This window comes from Zosterops lateralis, assembly GCF_965231275.1.
Source record: "Zosterops lateralis genome assembly, chromosome: 6".
NCBI classification, from domain to species: Eukaryota; Metazoa; Chordata; class Aves; order Passeriformes; family Zosteropidae; genus Zosterops; species Zosterops lateralis.
Window position 1 is genome coordinate 45,239,510 of NC_139761.1, and position 19,158 is coordinate 45,258,667.

Genomic DNA, 19,158 nt, shown 5'->3' on the forward strand with positions numbered 1-19,158 from the left:
CTCTCCAGCCCAAGCGTAAGCAGATCCCTAACCTGTCGCCCCTGGAGAGGAAGGCTCAGCATCAGCTGTGCTCACACTGAGGTGTCTGCTGGGAACTGTCACCACTTCCGGGCGTGCAAGGGAAGGAAACGAAGAGGAGAGGAAATTGGTCATATTTCTTGGCACCTCCAAGGACACACGCTCACCAAGTACTTTCTGAAGGATGTGCTTTTCCTGTAAGCACTAGGGGACTGTGCTGGAGCAAAGCAAAGGTGTTGTTTTTGGGTTTTTTCCCTCTCTCTTCCCACTTCTTCCTACTGCATGCATCTGGCAGTACAAAGGGCTACCCCTACTAGATGCAAAAAGCCACCACCTTTCTCTGGCTGCTATGCTATGTGAATTTTAAGTGTTATATAGGTACAATACTGTCTCTCCGCACAAAAGAGAAAATCTAAAACCAGGCACCAGGTGAGAGCCAGTGCTGTGGAAGGGTAGCACAACACAATTTTTTCTGCACAAAGAGGCACTGGTACAGGCTTAATGCAGTCTTGACAGTGTGTTGGCAGAGAAGGTGCAAAGATTTTCATTAAGGGAACAGCACCAGGAACTTTCAGCCCCTGGAAAATGCCACATGATTTACTTTCCCAGCAGGGACTGTGACTACTCAACCACTCATCCAGCATAACTTGAGACTACTGCTCTTCCTTTCCCTAGCAACTCAAAGAACTCATTTTGGACCAGGCCTATTCCCAGGTCACGTGTAGCTGTGAACACACCAATGTTTGTGTTGACATAAGCGGAGAGAGACAAGAGTGGAAGCAGAGTTGTTCCTCTTGGCAGCGGCCTGCAGCAGCCTGCTGAGTGCACCGATAAAGTAAACCAATATAAAACAATAAAATAGAACAAGAATCCCTCTAGGGAAGCCTGGGAGATAAGGGCTTCTGGGCCCTTAACAAAATAATTTAAAAGGCCTAGTAACCCAGAGCCCTGTGGGTCTGTATGTCAGCTGATAGCTGTCACTCAGGAGTCCCAAAGAGGGACTGCTGAGCCAGGCTGGAACTGCAAAGCATCCCACAAACCGCGCATCCTGTCCCTGTAGCAAAGCCACAGTGCACCAAGAGCGTCAGCCACCGGCACAGGAACCAACGCTAAAATATTGCAGGGTAATGAAACAAGACCTCAGGGCATGAAAGGATGGAATGTTTCCTTCATTATCCTTTGGAGTCACAAGCTAGGCTCCACCTAAAGCAAGGTGGCAGAGAAGCACAAAGCAGAAGCCACCATGTAAGCAAGCACTGGTGTACAGGCTGCAAGCTCAGCTGCCTACTAGAGTCAAGGCTGTATTTCAGGTGCCTTTCGTACAAGAGAGCAGACATGGAGAATTGACAGGATTACAAAAAGACATTTCCCAGCCTTCCAAACACTTTGCAACAGCAGGTAGAGACCTCTCTGAGCAACAAAGCTTATCTCATTACTACTCAGCATGAAAGGCAAATTTCACTAATGCTCCCAGTGCACTGGAAGAAATGCCACTTAAATGTCACACTAGTCAATATTCCTCACCTCTCAGCCACAGGACACTGCTGCTGCCAGTCCCTTCGCTCTGGGGGTACATGAACACAACTGCTCTACTCCTGCATTGCCAACAGCCCTTCTCAGCTCCCACCTCAACTGTCTTGCTTACACCAAAACTGTTCCGATCACAGCAAAATGATTCCTTGCTAAATGCACATCAGCAGTCCCACATGGGTCATGCTGCTTCTTGAAGAGGTTAGGAGCTCCTCCAGGGAAACTCATACACAGTCTGTGACAAGCAGAGGAATTGTCAAGGGGAATAAAACCACTGACTGATGGCTCAGGAGTCTGTGGCATAATCCATTCACCAGCTCCCTGCTCACCCAGAGTGCTGTGAATCAGCAGGCTGCAAGGCAGGCAAGGTGTTCCCAACTGGAAGACAATGTGTTTTGGAGGCTACAGGCAAATGAAAACACATCCAGTCCTGCTCACCTAAACAGAATGCAGGGAGATGAGTAACACAAGAAAGGAAAAAGAGGAAAAAATTAAGTATATCAAACTTGGAGAGATATTCTCTGAACATCAGATGTCTCACCTGGCTACTCCATACGTGCAGTCCAATGCTGCTACCTGGCAAATGTATCCACAAGAATTTACCTGACACATCCTCAGAGAAGCAATTCATCTTTCATTGCTTAAGAATCAGATCTATTTTCAAAAAGTTTCCAAACGAGAAACATTCCTGAAGAGCACCTCCCAACTCTGCTCTAATTACCAACTCTGTCTCACAAAGAGTGCATGGCAGGGACAGCAGGCAGCAGGAGACACAAGGAATTGTCATGGCAGCGAGCAGTGAAACAGGCACCTTGCCTTGGAAAACTAGCAACAGTTTGGCAATACAGGAACTAGATACACTGTTCTGCTCCAGAGGTCCATGGACAAGGACTTCTGGGATCCAATCCATAACCAACTGGAGTCAGCTGTGACAACTGACATGGGAACCTGCCTGCCCCAGGGCAGAGCCCACTCAAGAGGGGATGCAGCACTCTGGGGAAAACACATTCTCCTTCCCCTGCAAGAGCAGTAATCTGGTCTTGCAGAGAAAGAGGGGAGGCTGGCCACAGCAGCCAGCTCTGCCAGAGTTCATCAGGGTTCCCAACCATGACATGTAAACCCTCTCCCATGCACTTCCAAGCTGCAGCAAGTTTGCCAGCTCACACGTATGCACAGGTGTGTCCAAACAGCACATGCCCTTTACCACAGCTGATCCATTTGTTTCCAGCTCCACACCACCTCAGTTTGTCCACACAGGTCCAGGACACTGCACCAACACTAGGGACAACCCGGTGTCAGATGACCCTACAGCCTTCCTACAATCTCAGCTGTGTGCCAAGCAGGATCTCACAAGGTGCACAGCAGCTCTGCAGCCTCTCTCCCACAGACTGACTCTGTGAGCTGGCTCTGCAAACTGCCCACGGCTCACCTCCATCAGACCAGCCCGATGAGCGGGGCACAGCTGAACCTCACCACAGGGAAAATGGGAGCTTGCTCCGCACAGGGGCTTCCCTGGCAGAGCCACAGAGACTGAGTCAGCGGTGTGCAGATGCCTCCTGAGCACAGGAGGCTGTGGGAGCAGCGTGCTCAGCCTCCCTGGAGCATGCTGGCAGGGAACACGCTGCACGGCGCACACGGGCACACGCCCACACACCGCTCAGCAGCGACCTGGCATTTCTTCCCCCCTTTCCAAAGCCAAATTCAGACCATCTGTTGAAGTATTTCTGCAAATCATCCCTCTTTTGGGAAGGGCCGGGGGCTGAGTTTAGTTGTTTATATAGTGTCTGGCATTTCTGCAGTGCTTATCACTTCAGTAACCAAGCTATTTCCTTCAAGCTCTTCATTAGTTTTGAAGAACCAGTGTGAGGCACCAGAGAATCTACATTGTAAGTTTCTGCAAAAAAAATTAAAAGAGCATCAGAAAGACAACAGCTGCTCAGATCATGCACACATTTAGCTGCTAATAAAGCAAGTGGGATAGCTCAGGAGAAAAGGGTTGGGCGAACACAATGAGTTTTATGTTCTTTAAAAAACTACAACATTTACAAACTAGCCTTCATAAACAAGTGCTCCTGTTGCCTTACAGAGAAGAGCTCAGCTTGCCCAGGGCATGGAAAAGGAAGCTGGGACTGCTATCCTTGAGAAACCCAACACAAACTGAAAAAATATGAAACACCTAGCAGAAGAGACCATTTACGAGATCAGATCATACTTTCTGCAACAGTTGCCATGGCCATCATGTAAAAGTGGCAAACTCTGGAGTGCTGCTGTTCCCACTGGATTGTAAGGGACAGGATCAGAGACAGACATCTTATTGCTTACCCCAGGTCATGCTCTAAATCTGTAGCATAGGAGAAAGTAGGACCCAAATTCACATTAAGTCCCTCACACAGCCTGTCCCTAAAACACAATTTCTTCTTTTTTATAAATCCTTATCACAGAGTAAAGAGAACAGCACTGAACAAGGCACCAAAAATGCTCCCAGTCCACACATGGCCTTGAAGAAGGTGTTTCCATCTCATCAGACCCACCAGGCAACAGGGAACTCCCCTTTTTCTGTCAAAGTGTGCAGGCAGCACACGCATTAAGGGCAGTAAGGTGTCAGACACCACAGTGACAAGGACAGAGGTGGAGCAGCAGCAGCAGAAATGAAGATGGTCTGGCCCAGACTAAGAACACCACATGCAACACCTTCATTGCAGGCACTTATCCATACCAGAGCCAGCATTCATCCAGCTCAGAGCTCTCACACTCAGCACAGCCCCTTGTCAAAGCAAAAAGACTTCACTGAAAGCTGTGGTTGAATTCAGAAATGAAGGAACATGGCTACTTGACTTCTTTCTGGCTTGATCCAAACCAATTGCTCACCTGCGCAGCATCTCTTTCCTACTAAAATCATTTGCTGAAAGTCCCCTATCTTTGTGCTCTAATAAAAAAGAAAAGCACATAACCCTCTTCCCAAACACCTCCTCCAAGCCAGTTACTCACCCAGTCCAGAAGCATTGCTGTTATTTATAAGAGGGGAATATTTCCTTCTTCCCTCTCCCCACCTTGTCCACAAAGCCCTCATAGCTGGGACAGCTTTCCAGTTGAGAGTATGAGCTCCAAAGATAGAGTCAAAACTCAGGTGGGGCAGGCACAGTCTTTGATGCAACTTAGTCATCTCCAGCTTCTCAAATTCATGCTATTTGGGGAAACTTAGCTGGGTCAAAACCAGCCTCTCTCCTGCTGGCTTCTGGATAAATGCCTCAGACACAGAAAAGAAAAAAAAAATCCAGACAGCTCTCCTGATATGCCATACACCAGCATCAGTGCCAAAGGAAGGAGCAGGGCACAGGAAGGTTTGACAAGACACAGTCACCCACCCACAACAGGACTATCAAAATGAGAACAAGTACCAGTTACAAAAAGGTTTAAAAAAATAGAATAAGACTGCATTCCTGTGAGCAGCTCACCACAGGCTGTACTAAATTATGATCAATAGAGACCCCATAAATTAAATAAACGTAACCCATCATATTCCTTCTGCTACAGAACAAGCATTGCTGCCTGAGTGTCTCTCCCTTCCCTGAGCACATAATCTCCATGTAGACAGCCCACCTAAGGCAGAAAATGTTCTAAGTTTTTATATTTGCAGATGTGTAAGAGAAAACTACCAGACAGAAATCCAAACCACCCACAGTCTTTTCATTAGGTTTGTCTGGGATTTTGCCTTGTTTTCTAAAGCTTTTGTACCTCCTGTTACTTTATCTTCACAATAACTCAAAGTACCAGGCAATCAACACTGCAAGGTTAAAGCAACATCCAAGTTCGGCATTGGACAGCTCAATCCACCTCCTCCTTCCTGCTATCTCTGTGCTGGAAGGCAAACAGAAGAGGACAGGAAAAAATATTTATCTGCTGTTAGGATTAGCTGGAGCAACACAGTGTTAGCTTTAGCAAGCTGCCACTGTTAGCTGGATATGGCCAAGTGACAGCCCTCAAACCAAGCAGGTACAGCCAGAGCACTCAGCCTTGCTGAAGGAGGATGGCTTCATTACATCATAATACCAGAGAAGCTGAAACACACTGCCCTGTCAGACCTCAGACACCCCTCTGGCAGAGAATGGGCACTTGCAGACACATCCCTGCTGTCTCACTGTAGACAGACAAGACAACTGTCTCCAGCAAGGCGGGAGTCCATGCAGCCATTTATGAGGAATGCACCATGGAACACAGGCATGGTGTTCAACATGTTCAAGAGTAACAAATAAAAACAACGCACTGCCTACAACAGGCAGCATCTCTAGCTCATTTGCCATGATAAGTAATTGACAATTCCATCTCTCCCAACCTGCAGTAGTGCAGATATTTGGGCACTTCTAAGAGAGCCTGAATATGCAAACATGGGCATTAAAGCAGGCTTTTGCATTTCCTGAAAACACAGTTAAAGATTTAGGAGAATGCATCATGGATGTAAAAAGGAATAATTACCAGTCCTTATGTACCTGCAGTAGCAAAGGCAGAATGCTGTGAATAGGCAGATTCTTCCCCATCCTGCACTGTTGCTGTAGAAGGAGCAGGACAGACATGTGTCCTAAACAGTATTGCAGATTTTAACAGGAGAGCAGAGGCAGCTGGGAGAAAGACATGTCCAGCTGGAAGCCTAACAGGACATTAACAAACTTGTAAGTGACAGGCTAAACAGGCTGTGGGACCAGACTCTTCCTGTTGCTTGAGGGTTCCAACATGATGCTCAAACTCAGCTGGTGCAAACTAAATTTGCTTCACTGTCTGCCAGAGCTGTATCAACTTACTCCATTAAAGTGTGAAGGTGCTCAGCTCTGGGACACCACTGCTGGGCCATCAGCTGTGTAGAAATGTCATTCTGAAGAAAAACAAAGAAAAAAACCCAACAGAACAAAACAACATGGGAACCATTATGAAAAAGTAAGGCCAGGCAGAAGGCAGGCTTAGGAAGAAATACCTCTCTGTTCTGAAACAGCCCAGAAAAGGGGAAACTGTAGAAACTCCTTCACAGGGCATTAGTGTCCTATCTTAACACACATGAACTGCAGCATTCAGGATCATTTGTCCCACCCATTCCAAACCTGGTTTGGTTCAACATCATCTCCCCAGCTCAGGCTCTCCTAACAACGGAACAAAAATATTTTGCATTTTTCAAACCCTTTTCCTTTCCCCTTAGGGCTTAGTTCAAAGCTCTTTTATGTCATTCTGACAGAACAATGTGATTTTAGGCAGATAAACCCAGCCCATTAAGAGATACACCCTGTGTAAGACATCTTGCTGGCACTGGAAAGTTGGCAGTGTAAAATATTTGCAGTTCCCAGCCTGCAAATGAGACCAGGGATCAAGTGACAAAAACAAGCATCATGTGGAACAAGGAAGACCTGCTGCTAGCCAGCACCAGGGGACTTCTGCAGTTATGGTCAGTGCTGCTAAACTTTTATTCCCACTGCACAAGCCTTTCATCTCTCAGACTTCACAAGGACATCCCACCTTCCCGTAGCTACTGTGAATCTGGAAATTACCCTCCAGGGGCATTTTATTTCCACAGTGGGTTGAGAGTCCAGAGGCTTGCCAGCATCTGTAGAGCAAGTAACTGCCAGCCCAGCAGCAAACCCAAGGGCTGACCCTTTGGAGGACCAGGGATGGAGACCATGCATCCTTACTCTACACCCAGGTAGGCACTCCTTGCTGAGGAAGAAGGAACAACTCATCAGTCACCCATGTTACAGCCTCCTGACTGCAGATTATTCAGATAAAACCCAGAGTGTGTTAAAGAAACTCTCCTGTCTGACCACACAGGAGCCACTGTCAGTCACACTCTCCCAAGACTTTCACTGCTGGGACCAAAGTCCCTTCACAGCAGATGGCTCCAGTGATCCCATGGGTGGCCCTTTTGGCTCCCTGTACATCCCACACTCACACAGTCAGACAGGGTTTCCTTACTGGCTCAGCCCTGCGTTTCCCACAGCAGTCTCAGATGTCTGGATCCTTCAATTTAATCGTAGTGCAATGACACAAAACCAGCTTGACCTGGTGCCTCCGGGGAGGGTTCCCTAACAAAAGCATTCCTGGGCTTTTATACTCTTACAGTTTGTGCACCCAGACAGTCTGGGGTCTTCCTGCTGAGTCATCAGCTCCTGCTGTATCCCTGTGCTCTTTGCTGTCCAAAGGGTCAGCACCAGGTCACAGCCCCTTTCCTGGGGCTCCTGACACTTCCCCCATGCAGGGCACAACCTGCAGTTCACGCTGCAGCTGCACACCCAGCTATCAACACTGGGTGTATTCCTCAAGAAGTGCCAAAGACATTTAACTATTTTCACAGCATTGCATGGTCATCACACACTCTGCAACAATGATGTTCCCTAGATTGGCCTTTAACCTTCAAGGAAAAGCTGTTCTCACGGGAATCTGCAGAACTGGGCCCCTGGTCAGAGATGTTGGCTCTAAACACAGATTTTACTCTAAACACAGCACAACATTTACTCACCTGGAAACACAACTACTCTGCTCTGGGAAATGTCTCCCTCCTACTATTTCACAATTCTCAGAATGACAACAGTTACGCAAGAACAGCTGTATAGTCACATGAAATGCTTAGAGCTTCTAAGCAAGACTTTCCCCAAATTTCCCTTATCAGAACACAGCTCCAAGTCCTGTGCTCCCAGGTTTCAAGGCACACCAACCACCAGGCACTGTGCCTCTGTCCCTTCTTCCCATCACACCTTTGCCCTTCCAGAGACCTATAAGACAAAACATGACGCACAAGCGAGCAGGGGACTGCTTCCACATGGACATGCTGCTGTCACCTTGGCCAGCCAGTTAGGTATTTCCCCCATCTGCCCCACTAATTTAAATCTTGTCAGGAAAAGGGGAGCAAATGGCCTTGACAGGCTGTCAGTGATTTCTACCTTCTAGTAACTTAATACAGCACATTACCCCTTCCTAAAACAGCAGCAGGGAGATGCTCAACAGCTCTGGCATCCTAGTAAGACATTAACAAGATTGCTGGGCATCAAACAGGACTGCAGACTTTCCTTCAGAGCAGAGCAGGGCTCCGGTTTACAACGTACATTTGATCCCTTTTCCATCTCAGCCATCCATCTGTGCCACAGGTCGCCAGCACCCTCAAAACATAACGCTCCTTACTACGACAGGCACTCGGTGAACAGACCAGCCCAAGGGCACAGCACCAGCACCAGGAGAAAAACTGCACCTGTATGAACAACTACAAGTAGTAGCACGCAGTCAAAAATCCTACAGGCAAGACAATCAGAGGGGTAGAGCCTCATTAAATCCTGGTGTTTATTTTCAGAGGAAGAGGTTAGAGGAACTCCTCCTATTAAACCTTGCCTACTCCTTTGTTTATAACAGCCTGCAAAGCAAGACAGAAGCGGAGGATAAAAAATAACCAGCACCCCAGTCCCACACGATACATGGTTATCAGTGCCACTCTAGTTCAGCTGCCTTTCACTTGGCACTGCCAAGAAGTGAGTTCTTGAGAAGCAAAGCCACAGTTACTTGCAGTGATCAAAATCACTGCAGATACCATCCCAACAGCAGCAGCAGCAGCACCACCAAGTCAGATCTTACCAGTAGCAAGACTCTCAGAGATTAACATACTACAGTAAAAACACTCACTATTTAACTGTAAATATCTAATAGTTAAAAGACATTAGGCCAAATAAATACAGCTGGGATCCAGCTGACACCTGGCAAGGTGTATAAACTAAAAGCTAAGAAGCCTTGCAGGAAAGAGGCTGGGTCACCGGAAAATCCGATTTCTACAACTTCACCCTCACCCAGCAGCTGCAGAGGGTGCAGAAAGAGAGAGGATGCTTGGGGTCCAATTCCCAGGGTGACCTTGAGGAAATCCCACAGTCTGTCCACATTCCCACTTTCCCCATCCACTGCGTGAAGAGCACAATAACCTTGACCTACCTCAGAGAGGCAGGATCTGGCTTAGGAGAGTCTGGAAGGAGCTCAGAGGGGCTTAGATGCGGGACCTGCGCTGCCACCGGGGCGCTCAGGGAACCTCCTACGAATCGCCCCAGAAATCAGAAGCCCGGAGAAACTCGGCAATCGCTTTCGATACAAAAAGCTGCGGCTCCGGGGCACCGGAGGGCTCGGCGGAGGCGCACACGTGTCACCCGCGGTTTCCCGGCGCGGGCAGGGCAGGGGAAGGCGCAGCCCCCGCGCCAGGGCAAGGGCAAGCCCCGCACCAGGGCAAGCCCCGCACCAGGGCAAGGGCAAGCCCCGCACCAGGGCAGGGGGGATCAGCCCGGGCCCCACACGGGCAGAGGGACCAGCCCGGGGAGGAGGGGAGCGGCCGGGAAATCCCTCAGGATGAGGAGGGGAAGCGGCGGCGGGAAAGGCGATCCCGCGGCTCCGGGGAGAGGGGCGAGGGAGGGCACACGGGGAGCCCGCAGCCCCCGGGGCGGGGAGAGGGCCCTGCAGGGCCCGGGGCGCGGGAAGGGCGGCCGGCACACCCTGCGATGGGGGGCCGGGGCAGCGCCGCCGGGGCCGGGGGAGCGGGAGCCAGGCCGGGGTAAAAGAGCCGCATCCCGGCGGCAGGAGGGGTGCCGGGACCCCTCGGGAGGGCTCGGGAAGGGCCGTGCCCGCACTTACCGGGCGGCGGCGGCTCCCGCCGGGGCCGGGGACGGTGCGGCGCGGGGTGCGGAGCGGCTGGCGCGGCGCGGCCCGGCCCGGCTCAGCTCTGCCCCCTCCGGCCGCGCTCGGGCAGGAACCACCGCCGGTCCCTCCCCGCCGGGGCGTCCCCATGGCAACCCAGGGACCGCCGCCGCCTCCCCGGGTGGCCGGGAGCGGGGTGCCGGGCCTGCCCGCCGTGCCCCAGCACCCCCGGGTGGCCGGGAGCGGGGTGCCGGGCCTGCCCGCCGTGCCCCAGCACCCCCGGCCCCCACAGCCATCCTGAGGGGCGGCGCACGGCGGGACACGGGCCAGCGACAGCGGGGAGAAATGATAAGTGTGTCATCTGCACCCGGGGGAACGGCCTGCAGTGTGTCAGGGCAGGTTTGGGTTGGGCATTAGGAAAAGGCTCTTTGCCCAGAGGGTGGTTGGGCACCGGAACAGGGTCCCCAGGGAAGGGGTCACAGCACCAAGGCTGACAGAGCACAAGGAGCGTTTGGACACTGCTCTCTGGCACAGGGTGTGACACCAGGGGATGTCCTGTGCAGGGACAGCAGTTGGATTTGGTGATCCTTGTGGGTCCATTCCGACTCAGCTCATTCTGTGATTCTGTCATTCCCTTCAGAGTACCAGCCAGGCCTCTGTGTCCATTGTGCCACCATGCTGTGCTGCCTGCTGCCCCTCAGGAAAGCCACCACACCACTGGCAGACAGTGATTTTTGGGGTTAACAGACTCCACTGTGGACCTGGGGTTCTCAGGAGTGTTATGGGACCTAAGTCCTTGCTGGGACAAAACATCCACAGGGACCTTTTCATCAGGCCTTGGAAATTAAGCATGAAGGCGAGGAGGACAGCAGCAGCCAAACAGATCTCTGTGCCTCTTGAGATGACCAAGTTCCTTGGAGTGAGGGTGGTGAGGCACTGGAAAAGGTTACCCAGAGAAGCTGTGGATGCCCCATCCCCAGCAGTATTAAAGGCCAGGCTGGATGGGACTCTGAGTAACCTGGTCTAGTGAAAGGTGTCCACTAGAGGAGGTTAGAATGAGATGATCTTTAAAGTCTCTTCCAACCCAAACCATTCTGTGATTCTGTGACATCCACAGGTGTGATACCACCAGGGAGAGAGGGGAAGATCTCCAGGGGAATACACCTCTAAGAGCTTCCCTCATTGCTCACATACACCAGGCCCTAGATGACTGTGGGATTACCAGCTCTGTACCAAGGGCCCATGGAAGCTGGCAGAGCATCAGTGCACAGTTATCCTGTGCAATGAATCAGAGGTGACTAGAAAAGAGTGCCTACAAGGATGCTCCCAGGAGTGTGTAGGGCTAATGAGGACATTGTTTACACAGGAGAAGTGACAATTATATGGAGTCGTGATGAACAGCCCAGAAACATCACAGTTGTTCACACACCTGAAAAGAAGAGGAGCTTGTTATCACAGTCAGGGATCTGGAACCCAAGGTGAGAAGATGTAAACCAGAGGCCAGTGAAGCATCAGAAGCCAATGCTAATGAGTTGGAAATAGGTGAAAAGGGGATCAGCTTTTCTCATGCACTGGGCTGAGGAAAGCATGAGAAGATACAGCACAGGAGGTGGAAATCTCCCTCCAGAAGGGTGATGGAGGAGACCAAGGAAGGAGACCCGTGTGCTATGATGTATATTGGATAAGCATCCAGCACAAGAGAAAAATGCAAGTGCAGTGGGCAGGGAGATGCCAGAATAGTCTATCCAACCCCCACAGTCCTTGGAAAAACAGGCAGCAAGGCCTAGGTTGCAGGCAGGCTGCTGTGGTGGGCACTGCTGCAGGAATTCCCAGTTTGAAGAACTGTGAAACAGTGTGGGGGAGTTGTGGTTTTCTCACTCCCCAGCTGCAAAACTGCTTCCCACCCCTTTCCTTGGTTGTGGCATATTCCCACTCCACCCTGTTTTGTAAAGGCGGGTTTCACTGTGCTGTACCCTCTCAGTCAAAAGCTAAACTGAACTCAGGGTGGCTTGCGGTATAGATGTTACTGTTTATCACAGCATAGATGTGCTGGCAGGACATTACCATCCCCCGGCAAAGAAGAGGTTAACACTGTCCATCTTTGTGCTGCATCTCGGGAGGACTGCAATCACACATTTTTATTTTTGGTTCTGCTGCATAAGAACAACTGCTCTTTGTAACCTGCATGGCACAAAGGACCCGTTTCTTCCGGCTGCCTTTAAGAGAGGGGATAAAAAAAGGAAGCAGAGGAAGAAAGTTCGCATTCAGTGAGTGCCAGGTTGTCAAGGTTTCTTCTGCTTTCAGACATAAATTTTTTTCTCCTGACAGACACAAAAGAGATTTAAAACTGTTTGGTACAAAATGGAGCTTCAAAAGCAGCACTATCTGTGTCTGATTCAAGGTGAAGAGCACAGCTCAGGATCTCCTGTACAAGGCAACATTGTTGTGATCATGGTGTGCAGGGGAGCTTGATACCAGGTCTGTGCTTGGTTCGTCACAAAGCTTGTCCTGTGTGAGTCTCAAAATCCTGCACTGATTTCAGCCTGTCTCTCAGAGGGGCCGTGGGCTGGATCAGCCCTACAAGGACATGGGTCGAGTTCAGTCTGCTGCAAAGAAAGAGGCTTTCACGAGGTTTCGCTTTTCAGTTTCCTTCCTCATTTGTATTGTTTTCTGTTTCAATAAATTGTGGACTGCCAGTGAAATCCCCAAGTGCCTGATGAGTGTGGTTATTAAACCAACGCTTAAAAAAGTAAAATTGGGCAAGTTTGGTCACTGCTCCCATGGGCTGGTGGCCATTCTGGGCGTGATTTTCAGAGCACTGATTTTCAGAGACAATTTAACTGATAAATATTGAAGAGGCAGTAATGTAATTAGCACCAGTCAACATCATTTTCTGGAAAAATCAATCCCAGCCAAGCCTGATCTTGTTCTCCATTGAGACCACAGGATGTGTTGCCAAAGGTAAAAGCACAGAGGTGTTAGGGGAGCCATCCAGGGCATAATTAAACAGAATGAGTAAAATGAACAGATTCACAGCTGGCCATCAGCTCGGATGACAGGAAGCACCCAGAAACCACTGACCCAGCAGGTCTGGTTTCATTTTCTGCACAGATACTTGACATTACAGAAGCGAGAGAGGATGTGGATGCAGCTGGAGAGTGTGAGAAGGGGACAACTTAACCCCAAACACAGCTCTGTTGTCCCCAAAAGCTCAAGCTGCAACACCACACTGGTGAACCCAGTATACCTGGTCTGTCTGTCCTCTCTGGCTATTATTCCTTGAAAAGAGGCTGCAGACATCTTCTTAGCAGCTATTTGATTCAAATGCTGAACAATTAGTGGGAATAAAGTCCCTGAGGCTCAAAGAACACAAGCGTGTAAAAAAAAAAATAATAATAAACGCTGCTAGAATTTTCTCCCTCTTTTAAAGTGACTTTTAGAGCAGCTGGGTTGACCCTGGCTTAAACAGTGGCCCAGCTCCTGCAACACGTTCTGCAGGGCTGGCAGCTTCCAGTAAGCACCAACATCTCAGAGTGCCCTGTACCCGTGAGGCTCCAGCCTCGGGGCTTGCTGACACCCAGCAGCCCCGTTCTCTGCCTGTCTGCAGCATGTGCCACAGCAGCAGTGCCTCAGCTCCTTTGGCAGCCAACACAGGCTCCCACGTTCAGCACAGACAGCACAAGGGAAAGCCCTCTCATGCCCTCCCTGCTTATCTCCCGGACAGAACAGCAAAGCACTTTTGTTTATTGAGTGCCGATGAATGGCGCTGTCTTGGCTGTGAGATCGGCCTCCAGATCCCACTCTGGGCATAGCTGTTGGCAGGGAGCCTGCAGCTGCAGCCACCCATTGCCCTGGGAGCCTTTCAGCAGGGCGTCCCCCCTGCTGAGAACTTGGGGAGAATGACCAACAGCATCCCACCATATGCATCTGTTCCCATGCTGAGGTGGCATCAGATTTATGGGGCACTGATCACTCTTTTCCCCTGTATGTATGGCCCAAGAGTGCAGATGGGTGCCAAAGAATGCAGTTTGCTCCAGAATTTTACAGTATTCCTTGCCCTGCACAGCTCATTTGTTCATCTCTCCTTTCAGCAGCTGACAATCTGCTGTGAGGAATCTGCACTGGCAGTAGCCTCCATGGCTGTTTCTTGGGGAGCAGGAAGGTGAGATGACTCTGTGCTGCCAGGATGGAGGGTGAAGTGGATGCTGAGGACACCTGGCATGGGTGAGACAGCTGGACCTCAGAGTCACAATTCTCAGGCTTGCCACCTCACCAAGAGCTGCAGCCAGCCCCTCCAGGGCCATGTTATTTTAGGACCCCAAAAAGCTGATGGATCCATTTGTGATTGCCTCTGCCTTCCAGCCATCATTCGTGCACAGCAGTTGTCACAAAATAGCCTGTTTGAGCAGCAGGATTTTCTTTACTCTGCCCAGACTGCAAAGAAATAATCTCTTGTAAGGGACTTTTGAGGGGGAGACACCATGTGTTCTTGCTCCTTTCAATGCATCAGGATGAAAGCCTCACCAAATCATCTGTTGTGGGGATTTTTGAGGGAGAGACACTGTATTTTCTTGCTTTTTCCAATGCACCAGGATAAAAGCCTCACCAGGACTGTCACTCAATCTGATGCTCCTGCAACACATGAAGGTTGTGCAGACACCAGGAGACAGAAACTTGCAATGTTGAGAGGGAGCAGCTATGATCAATATGACAAACAATGTTTGTTCTCAGCTCTGGCCTTGGGGAGATGCTAAGAACCACAAGGATTTCAATTCTTATCCAATCTGGAGGGAAAAAAAATTAAAATATTTGTCCTGAACCATTGCTGCTTCCAGAGAAAGTAAAATCTTCTGAAGACGTGGCTGAAGAAGCAGGAAGGTGAAAATTCATACCTAAGCTCATGTCCTCTCCTGGCTATCCTGTTACTACCTCCCTCATCCAGCTTTCCTGTCCTACTTCTCAATGTAATCTAAATCTTCTCTCATCAGCCCAACAAAGCAGAATTAGAAGCCTAACCAGACAGGCTCATCAGCCAGGTCTCTTCTTTACATGATAGGGAGAGATGGGTGACTCCATAGGGCTGCAGCCACCCTCTGCAAAAGTCCCACTCTCCTCTGGACATGCAGATTTGCTGTTTCTAAACCTGGTGATGCTGGACACCACCAGAAGACCAGATCTGGCCTGTGGCAGAACCTGGCAGAGACAGTGTGGCTAGGACACATCTAGAGTTACTCAGATCACTGTGTGATCCTGTTCATACCCAAAGCTTTAAGTTCTTGCTGCTGCCTTGGAACTGTCCCACAAGTGGGCCTGCCACACTCTGGTACTTCTTTTGATCAGGAAAAATGTTTCGTGCATTAAGATGGAAAACTCAAATAATTTCTTAAGCTATTTGAGGAGTCTTTTAGAAATTCCAAGCTTTACCCTTGCTGCTTCAAGCAGAGGGCTGGCAGGGTTGTAGAAGCATGGAAACCTAGGACAGCTTGGCAGCTAAGAGATGATGAATATTATCTTGCTCTTTTCCCAAGTCACTCACTAAATGTCTGCAGACAATCCCATAAGCTTTCATGTCCTGTTAGTTTAATCAAACCTGCCCAACTTTATTGAATCACACAGTGGTTTGGGTTGGAAGGGACTTCAAAGATCCAACTCACCCACCATGGGCAGGAACACCTTCCAGCTGACCAAGCTGTTCTGGGTTGTGCCCAATCTATCTTCCCTGGCCTCCTGCGACCCAGCAGCTGATGACCACACAGGGTCTGCCCCTGATGTGGCTCCACCAGGTGACCCAGCACATGGCACTTTGTGTACTCAGCCTGAGACGCAGTGAAAACAGGGCAGAGCAGATGTTTTCAAGCTTGACATGTGCAGAGTAGAAATCCTGTCTCCCCCTTGCAGTGCTGCCTGGTTTGCTTTGGGTCACCACTGGAATTCTCAGTCCAGGAGTGAAGCTCAGCCACATGGCTCTGAGGAGAGGTTCAAGCAACAGTTACCTCCTCCAACCCTTGCAGGTGTGGTCTCCTCTTACCCACAGGGCTTCAGCAGAAACAAAATTTGCAGCCATCTTGCTTTTCTAAGGAAAGCAAGTAGAGAGTCTGATCGGCTTCCTCTGCCTGCTTTGTTTCTCCACATGCTCAGTTGCTGCTGTCTGATCCAACTCTTGCCTGAGAAAGGCATCCCCAAATCTCTTGCTCCTTCCACGTGGGAATGGATTCAATTTTCTGTACTTGCTTGCTTTTTAGAGGATTTGTTTCCCCACCAATTTAATCAATCACTTTCTGAACACAACATTTATATTTTGGCCTCAAACATCCCACAGCAAAGAGTCAGCATTAGAACTGTGTATAGTGGGGGGGGAAAAGTACCCACTTTTGCTGTTTTGCAGGTGATACTGGACTATTTCGTTTGGTGCCACCTAGTTGAGAAACAGTGGATGGCAACCATGTATTCACAGTCTTCATCCCTTCCCAGGAGATGCAATACTTTGCTGTAAGAAAAGAGTTAAAAGTGCTCTGTAGTACACTCATCTCTGAGCATCCCTCCAGCCCCTTAGACATTTTCCTGTTCTACTGTCTCCTGTCTGGAAAAGATGAGAACTGTACTGGTGTTCAATGAGCAAACCAAGCAGAAGGATCTTAGCTGCAGCCCCTCAAAACAAACTTCTGGATGGGTTCAACCTACAGACCTACTGGGAGACAGGAAGAATAAAGGCATGGTCATATTGCCTAGCTGGTTTCTACATTTCCCAGTCACCAAGTTCTTTCAAGGTAGCTGGAAACTGGAACAAGGGTCAAACTCTCCTCGTGGATTTCCAAGACACAGATGTATAGAAAAATGGTGCTTTAAGAACACACAGTTTATTTCTGTGGAGTTCAGGAAATGAACGCACATTTAATTGCAGTGAATGCTGTTTTCTTCATTTTAACAATACCAACTGATAAGCACAGTGGGCTAACTTTGATGCAGCCCTGGGCTGGGATTCTGATGCACCAGTGACTGAAAGCCAGCCCACTCCCTTTTCCAGTGAAAGCTACTCTTGCTTTAAAGGTTGAAAACATGGGATGATCCTCCCTTTGGAGGAAAACAGTGAATTTAAGGACCATCAGATTTTCTTTTCCTTAAAAAAAAAACCAGCAGTGTGACACTGTCAAATATATGTGTGTCCTAAGCAGCAGAAAATCTTATAAACTCAGTACCTTCTAATGCTCTTTCAGTTTTGGTGTCAAGCTCAGTAGGTTCATGGCTGAACCATCCAGCCCTCAGTGCACCACAGACATCTCCTTTCCCTTATCAGAGCAATCCTACGGATGTGCTGAGTTTTACACTATTGCTGCCTGCCCATAGTAAACAGAGAAACTGAACGAAGCCCCTGTGGGCTCAGTCTCAATTTTGTATTTCAGTCAGGTCTGTTACTGGGAATTATACAGCATTTTACTGATGGGACTGTGTAAACTGTTTAACCCCCTGCAGAACATAATTAGGCTTTCCCTTGTATTTTTTATGGAATTGATAAACTGAATTGAGCTTTGCCTGGGCTTTCATTTCTCAACTTTTCTTTTTATTAATATCTGTAGGAGCTGGGAGCATCTTACCTGGATCCAGAGAAAAAATGTTCCTACTCTCAAACAATTTGTTGCTTTAATTTAAAAAATTTTTGTAAGTAGGATTTTCCTGGTAAAAATTTATTTGGGAGGATTTTGGACACATTGGGATCATGCACAGTAAAAACCGTAAAATCTGCCAGATCATCTGTAGGACACTATAAGGTGCATATTAGGCACCAGAAGAAGCCAGATAGCTGGAAAGGGAAAGCTACTACTCCAGTAAGTGATGAATTCATGACAGAAGTCAGAAAGGAATGCCATATTTTGATTCAAAAGATAAATGCCAGGTTAGTTATTTCTTTTGCTGTTTCAACCATCTACTGCAACTGTTATCAGTCATAGCAGCCATAGGCTTATGAAAGACTTACTGTGCCTCAAAGAGATTATTGATAAAGATAACTCACCTCAAAATAATGTTTTCCATTGACTCTCATCCAGCTCAAATATTTGCTGCCAAGTCAGCTAAGGAAAGAGCAGTTGAACAGTTGCTCTGATTTCCTGCCAGCACCTGGGTGTCCTCAGCTGGGTGCTTGCTTTGGTGTCACTTCAAGGAGAAAGTCAGATGCATACAAGGAGACCCAGCTCGGAAGCTATAACTCAGCAGGGAAAGACTGGAGATAACAATCCTTGTCTGGGGTACAATAAATATTTACCTTTCCTTAAGTCATCAGCCCAAATCCTGAGCTGTTCTACTGATGAAACTGTCTAGGGTTTGGTATCTGCTGTCACCTGGCCTGGCTGCCACCCACTACAAGAGTAACCTGAACACCTAGCACTAACCTTCCTCTCTCTTGGCACCAAGCTCTTTTCTGGAAGAGCTATAGCTCTGCTGATGCCTGGATGAGTGCTCCACAGAGTCCAGCCTACCTATCCTTTATTCCAGCATTGCCCAACTCAGCTCTGGCCTGATTATCACAAATGGAAAGCTAAGTGCAGCCAAGCTTCATCTTGTTGTAGCTGTGGACGCTACCTTGTGATTCCTGTAAACTTCTCCTGCACCTTCACCAGAGGACAGGCTTACCCTACACCCTGTCCCTTCTAGATTAGCCTTGTTGCTCATTCCCTGAACGTTGTGTTTCCTGGCTTAGCCCCACTGCAGCAAAGCCACCCTCCAGGGACACCACTAACTCAGCTGCAGTCTGTCTTGTGCTTTGCAACTGGCAGTATCCAAACAGGAGCTCTTCTCTCATTTCTGCACAGCACAGCCAAGCTCATGTGTTCTCCTGACAGCAGGTTTAAAGGGACCAGTCTCCATCTAACTCAAGGCATTTATGGAATAGCAGGCCATGCTGTGAAACAGTTAAGTGCTGATTTTATTCCCAGTGAGAGCAATATGCTCAAATCCATCTCTCCAAAATTGGAGGAAAGA

At 48.9% G+C, this 19,158-nt stretch overlaps 1 protein-coding gene across 1 annotated transcript in view; it reads right to left on the reverse strand.

The window, feature by feature from the left end:
• SLC25A22 (solute carrier family 25 member 22) overlaps nucleotides 1-10,239 on the reverse strand; it is a 52,432-nt gene extending 42,193 nt beyond the window's left edge. Inside the window, exon 1 of the mRNA XM_083863232.1 lies at nucleotides 10,183-10,239. The gene's annotated coding sequence lies outside the window, so the exon portion shown is untranslated. The remainder of the gene's footprint in view (nucleotides 1-10,182) is intronic.
• Nucleotides 10,240-19,158: the final 8,919 nt, after the last annotated feature.